The following is a 7,095-nucleotide window of genomic DNA, read 5'->3' on the forward strand; positions in this document are numbered from 1 at the left end:
GCTAAGAGGCAAGACGTCTGCAGCAGCCATTGTATCTTCTCTGTCTACTGTAGCATGATGGGACGGCCATGACGTCATAGCCTACGTTACATTCGTCCCACAATTACTCTCCCACCCGTTTCTTTACTTGAATATCACGTTCTCGCTTTATCTTATACCTCGAACCCACCTTTTTTTTTCTTTTTTTTTTTTAATATTTCCCATTATTTATAAGTATATCCGTTTCCGGATTTACTTTGTTTCAGCTATGTCAAAGTGTCCCGACGAAGGTGAATTAGTGTTATTAATTATCTACCCGTTGTCTTCTCCAGGGAACTTAACTCCTTAAGATTTATTTCCAACATTTAGGTGACCATAACATATCTCGTGATCAGGGATTCGTTGGACAGTTTGGACATTTATATATCATCCAGAAGGGACATAAGTGACATAATAGTTAAAACCTGGTTAACTACTTGACATGCTGATAGTTTAGCCTCTATTCTATGATTCTTCGTATAAGCTGCACCTATTTCTATTATTATTATGTTAATCTACTTAATAAATTTGATGAAGAAAAGAAAGAAAAAGAAATCCATTCACAAACTTGTTTAGATTGTAAAATAAAGCGAAATATAAGATAGTAAACTAATTCATGCAGGTTAATTAATTATTTGGTTTGGTATTATAATTAAACTTTCTACCTGTTTCTCACACCTTGTTTATATAGTTTGTATGCGTTCACTATATTTCATCAAGAGATTGTGTAATTTTGATAAATTAAAGTGAATATAAAGTTTTTTTCCTAAATGTGCTTTCAATTATACATTTATTTATTCAATTATATATATATATATATATATATATATATATTGTTGCACCCTCCATTTATTGAGTCATGCACTAATTAAATATTTCGCTTAGATAATATAAAATTGATCTGCCTTGGTTCATGTATGTCTATCAATTCCTGGCGTATGGAAAAGGTCCCGAACTTCTGTTCTCTACAGAACATTCTAAAGGTATTTTTCACTACTTTTCTAAGATAGTAATGATTTTTCGTTGATATATAAAGCATTTGTTTTCTTTCTTTGTCCGTTCCTGATCAATTTATGTACCAAGAATTCCCATGTCAAAAGCTGCATAAAGAAGTAACTGTTTTTAGTTCAACAGCAGCTGAAAAGGTGAAAAGTCATTAAAACATCTAGGTGTCTTGTGAGCAGTGTCGTCTTAAGGAATGAACACACTGGGCAGTTGCCGGGGCTTCACGGGTCTAGGTTTTAACGTTTGTATGCCGTGACTTGCTGTTCATAAATAAATACTGTAGGGCCCAGTGCTGATTTGCCCAAGGGCCTATAATGTTACTGTTTATCTTTTATTCTTTACTTGTTCCAGTCAATGGGACTACAGCCATGATGGAACATCGTTTTAAAGGGTATAGTTGAACAAATCAACCCCAGTACTTATTCAGCTTTCTGGCTGGCCAGTTCCTGTCAAACCGTCCGACCCATGCCACCATGGTGGAAAACAGACGTTACATGATGATGTGTTTGTGTGTGTGTATATGTATGTGATAAACTCTACAGACAATGGAAATGCCATCAGCCAGGTCTGTCTAAGATATGTGTGGAGCTATGAAACTGTTCTGAATGTCCAAGTATTGCTGATTAAGGGAGTTCTTTTACTGTTGGGCAGCTAGTGTTATGAGTAAGACATCTGCTAACTTCCTGCATGAAGATTGCCCCACCACTTTCCTCTAATGCAGTAAGTAGGCAGTTTTTTCTCTCTATCTGGTGTTTATAATGAAAGACACTGCATAGTGCAGGGATCTCCAACCACTGAGTTGTAGACCAGTACCAGGCTGTACAGAAAAAATAAATTCTTAGATTTTATTTTTATTTTATTGACTATTGCAGTCTGCATGATCTTTTTGCTTTATGTATGTATTATATATGTAATATATATGTCTTATGTGAAGGTGGGCTCAGTAGTTAGAGCATCGGGCTCATAATTACTAGGTAATGAGTTTGATTTCTGGACCAGGTTGTGTGTTGTGTTCTTTAGCAAGACACTTTATTTCACGTTGCTCCAGTTCATTCATCTGTAGAAATGAGTTGTGATGTCACTGATGCTAAGCTGTATCAGCTTTTGCCTTTCGTCTTTCTGGGGTTGATAAAATAAGTACCAGTCAAACACTGGGGTCAATGTAATTGTCTTGTGCCCTCCCCCCAAATTGCTGGCCTTGTGTCAAAATTTGAAGCTGATATATATGTATCATATATGTAATAAAGTACATCTATGCACTTTACACTTTATTGTTTTGTCATGCATGAAACTAGTCTGTGATACAAAAAAGGTTGAGGTCTGCTGATATAGTGGACATGATCAAAAAGAGGGATATTTTCCTCTTTGGTCAAGCTTTCATTGACTTTTTCAAGTTCCACTTGGGGAAGAAAGTGAAAATGGAGAGGAAGATGCTGTCCTCTAGTGAATTAGCTGAAAGGTGGGTGAGAAGTGTGTATGCCTTGAGGTAACGGTTCTCAAACTGACAAATATCTGGCCCCTTCACTCAAAAAATTATTAGAAATTTTGTTTGTCTTCCCCAACTTTATTAATATGAAGACAAAAGAGTTTACACTCATTTAATTGTTCCATCTTCACTATGATGTTGATCAAGCTTAAAAACTTTAAAACATTCTTAATTTAATTTAAACATGAAAATTTGTCTACTGTCTTTCTAATCCCCAAAATCTCACTCTAGGGTTTGGGGCTGGTGTCCCTATGAGAAACACTGGCCTAAGTGAATGAGCCTACTCTGACATGCATCTTTAGACTGGGGAATTACGTTAGAAAGAAGCACTTACCCTTCATTGTCAGTATAATCCTGGACCTCTGGGGTTCCTTGATGAACCCTAAATGGCAGTCTTCGTCTCTGGATGAAGTGGCCTCTATCGCATATTTGTATACCATAACATTTTCTTCTCATTCATCTGATTTTTTTTCTTTTTGTACCTTGTTTCTGTAATATTCACTTATCTATTGCCCATGTGGGAATAAAAGAAAAGGTTATTCAAATTTTTTTTAAAATTATCATGATGATGATGATCATCATTATTATTATTGAGTGAGAGAGAAATGCATGCCATCAAAGTGACACTGGGGTAAACTATATGAAGCCCAGTTTGCTCGTCATGACTACCCATCTGATAAGGGTACACCAGGCACATGCATCACAACTAAATGTGCATGACATGGTGACCTTATATCAAGATGAACAGCACATGACCTTGCAGGTGGGGGCCCAGTTAGAATTTTCTTCATGTCAAGTAGCCCATCCTGCTCAAAAGGTCGCTGGATGAGGGTTGTTTAAGAATAATTCACCTCTGGAAACATGGGTGACAAAACACCTATGTTTCCAGAGGTGAATTATTCAAACCACAAAGAATTCCTCTCAACACATAGCTATGATCCTCCCCCACTACTTCTGCTGATGAATAGAGATGCACATATCATCAGCCACTAAGGGACATGCTCAAGTGGCTAAGGTCAAACAACTGACAAGCAAATCTGTGGTATTGAGCCGAATATCTGCTGTAGCCCATCTTTTATACCAAGACAAAACATGTACATAACACTCCCAATCAGTTAAGATCAGAAGCCATGAGAACCACTGCCTGGGGCATTTATTATTGTTGTTGTTGTTGGTGGTGGTGGTGGTGGTGGTGTTGTTGCTGCTGTTGTTGTCATCGTCGTTGTTGTTGTTGTTGCTGTTGCTGTTGTTGTTGTTGTTATTAAGATATAAAGGATTGAGGTGACTCCTCCTGAAGATATAGGGTCAAAATTAAAAGAAGAGTGCCATTATTATCTAGTGAATGATATTTCGACATCTTGTGTGTCTTCAACTGGTTCAAAAAATAAATTTGTTAATCTACTTCATTTTGGTTAATATATAAAGGATTGAGGTTACTCCTCCTGAAGATATAGTGAAAATTTATTTTTTGAACCAGTTGAAGACACACAAGATGTTGAAATATCATTCACTAGATAACAATGGCACTCTTCTTTTAATTTTGATATTATTATTATTATTATTATTATTATTATCATTATTGAGGCAGTGACCCAACAGAATAGTTAGCATGCTAGACAAAATGCATTGTGGCATTTCTTCTGACTTTACATTGAGTTCAAATATCACCAAGGTCAACTTTGCCTTTCATCCTTTTAGAGTTAACAAAATAAGCACCAGTTGAGCATTGGAGTTGATGTAATTGACTACCCCTCCCCAAAATGTCAGGCCTTGTGCCTATAGTAGAAATGATTATTATTATTGTTGTTATTATTATTATATAAGGTGGCGAGCTGGCAGAATCATGGGCATGCCAGGCGAAATGCTTGGCAGTATTTCATCTGTCTTCACATTCTGAGTTCAAATTCTGCCAAGGTCGACTTTGCCTTTCATCCTTTTGAGGTTGATAAAATTAGTACCAGTTATGCATTGGGGTTGGTGTAATTGACTAGCCCTCTCCCACCAAAATTTCAGGCCTTGTGCATATAGGAGAAAGGATCATTATTATCATTATTATAAGGTGTGGAAGACTGGCAAAACCACTAGCATGCTGGGCGAAATGCTTAGCAGTACTTCACTCGTTACTACATTCTGAGTTCAAATTCTGCCAAGGTTAAGTTTGTTTTTCATCCTTTCAGGGTTGATAAATACCAATGAAACATAGGGGTCAATAAATTAAGTCCCAGTGAAATACTAGGGTCGAAGTAATTGACTAGTACCGTCCCCACCAAATTTCAGGCCTTGTGCCTGTAGTAGAAAGGATTATTATTATAAGGTGGCAAGTTGGCAGAATTGTTAGCATGCTGGGTGAAAGGCTTAGCAGTATTTCACCCGTTGCTATATTCTGAGTTCAAATTCAGCTGAAGTTGACTTTACTTTTCATCCTCTTGGGGTTGATAAATTAAATATCAGTGAAACACTGTGGCTGATGTAATCGATTAACCCCCTCCCGCCAAATTTCAGGTCTTGGGCTTATAGTAGAAAGGATTTGGCGAGCTGGTAGAATCGTCAGAACGCTTAGCAGTATTTTGCCCATCGCTACGTTCTGAGTTCAAATTCTGCTGAGGTCAACTTTGCCTTTCATCCTTTTGGGGCTGATAAATTAAATATCAGTTGAGTACTGGGGTAGATGTAATCAACTAAACCCCCAAATTTCAGGCCTTGTACCAATAGTGAAAAGGATTATTATTATCATTGAGGCAGTGACCTGACAGTATCGGTAACATGCCGGACAAAATGTTTGGTGGCATTTCTTCTGACTTTACATTCTGAGTTCAAGTGTTGCTGAGACTGACTTTTCATTTCATTCTTTAGAGGTCGATAAAACAAGTACCAGTCAAGTATTGGGATCAATGTAACCAACTCCTTCTCTCCCATTAAATTTGCTAGCCTTGTACCATTATTTGAAACTAAGGCAACAAGCTGGTAGAATCATTAGTATTTCAGACAAAATGCTTAGCAGCATTTCATCTGTCTTTACATTCCAAGTCCAAATCCTGACAAAGTCAACTTTCCCTTCCATCCCTCTGGTGTCAGTCAGTAAAATAAAGTATCACTCAAGTAATGAGTTTGATAATATCAACTAAAAAGCCTCCTCTCAAAATGTGCTGGCCTTGTGCCTAAATTAGAAACAAAATTTACTAACATACAGTTGCACTGCAGCATTCTTTATTCATCAGCTGTTGACAGGAAATCATAATGATTTTGGCACTTTCTAGCATTTTTGTTCCTTCCAGTGGTACTGAGCTACATTAGTGTTCAGGTTCTTTTGACCTACATTGTATCATGCTTCATCCCTCCATCATCCATGCAGCCACTACATAAGATGATGTAACTGTAACTGTAACCTCTCCAAACATACTTTGCTATTTACTGAAGTTTTTTCTTAGCTTTGCTCTTCCTTTTACTTACCTCTGCTTTCTTAGCTCTTTGGTCTTCCATTCATATGTCTTTGCTACATTCATGAGAAAGCAGCTTCTGTTTCTATCTCCAGTTTATAGAATAAACTGCCCTGCCATCCTTCTGAAATCCAATATCAAACAATGTCAGTTGCTGGTTTACACCTTGAAGAGTCCTGCTTCACCCATGGTCTGCTCTAGATTGGATGTTCAAGATAAGGAGTAAGAAAAATCTTTACCTCTTTGCACCAAATGGAAAAACAAAAAAAAAAGCTTCATTTACCAAGACATTATAAGTTGCCCCAAATAATGCAGAAATCTTTCTTGATTAAGAAACCTATCTGCTGAGGAAGACATGGTCTGACATGGAATGAAAATTACTGAAATAAAAACATTCTATTGTGAAAATTGCCCAGCAACGACAGACTACTCAGCTAGTATTTTGTATATCATTGAGACTATAGCCAAGATTGTAATTCTCCAAAAGATATCCATGACTTCAGAATTCTATTTGCAGTTTCCTCATGAAGATTTGCATCTTTGTGGCCAAGATATTTTAAGGAAGATATATTTTTCAAAGTTTTACTATATAATCATTATATTACAATCCACGTGAGCTTTTTCGTAGCAGAGCTGATAAAGAATAGTTTTATGAAGATTTATTGTGTGGCCTAACATGTTACATTCCAATGAAATTCTATCCATAATTTTTATCATTGTGTGAGATAATATCATAGTCATTATCGTTCAAGAGTTCTCTTTAGTAGAGATACAAAATTGTGTAATTTAGAATTAAGCCATTTGGTATTGAATAACTTATCAGTTATGGGGTAATATTTATAAATACTTTCATAGCAGTCTCTTAAAAACAATTGAAAAAAAAAAACTGTAGCAAAATAAAAGGAAAATAGAGTGGCTATGTGGTAAGAAGTTTGCTTCCCAACCACATGATTCTGGATTCAGTCCCACTACATGGTACCTTGGACAAGTGTCTTGTGCCAACCAAAGCCTTGTGAGTGGATTTGGTAGACAGAAACTGAAAGAATCCCATCATATTTGTGTGTGTGTATATATATATATATATATATATATATATATATATATATATATATACACTATGTATATATATAGATATGTATGTGTATATAT

General features: G+C 36.3%; 1 protein-coding gene and 1 long non-coding RNA gene across 3 annotated transcripts in view; both read right to left on the reverse strand.

Moving 5' to 3' along the window:
* Nucleotides 1–100, reverse strand: part of LOC106867530 (kinesin heavy chain) — a 65,586-nt gene extending 65,486 nt beyond the window's left edge. Inside the window, exon 1 of one of the 2 annotated variants that reach the window (XM_014912425.2) lies at nt 1–100. This exon is cut by the window's left edge and continues 855 nt beyond it. The gene's annotated coding sequence lies outside the window, so the exon portion shown is untranslated. The other variant, XM_014912426.2, reaches the window with a different exon arrangement.
* Nucleotides 101–796: 696 nt separating this feature from the next.
* The window catches only part of LOC128248535 (uncharacterized), a 7,968-nt gene continuing 1,669 nt past the window's right edge, over nt 797–7,095 (reverse strand). Inside the window, exons 2-3 of the long non-coding RNA XR_008264710.1 lie at nt 5,960–6,143; nt 797–3,015 (exon numbers count right to left, since the gene is read on the reverse strand). This is a non-coding gene — a long non-coding RNA (uncharacterized LOC128248535). The remainder of the gene's footprint in view (nt 3,016–5,959; nt 6,144–7,095) is intronic.

The sequence above is a fragment of the Octopus bimaculoides genome, chromosome 1 (assembly GCF_001194135.2).
Source record: "Octopus bimaculoides isolate UCB-OBI-ISO-001 chromosome 1, ASM119413v2, whole genome shotgun sequence".
NCBI classification, from domain to species: Eukaryota; Metazoa; Mollusca; class Cephalopoda; order Octopoda; family Octopodidae; genus Octopus; species Octopus bimaculoides.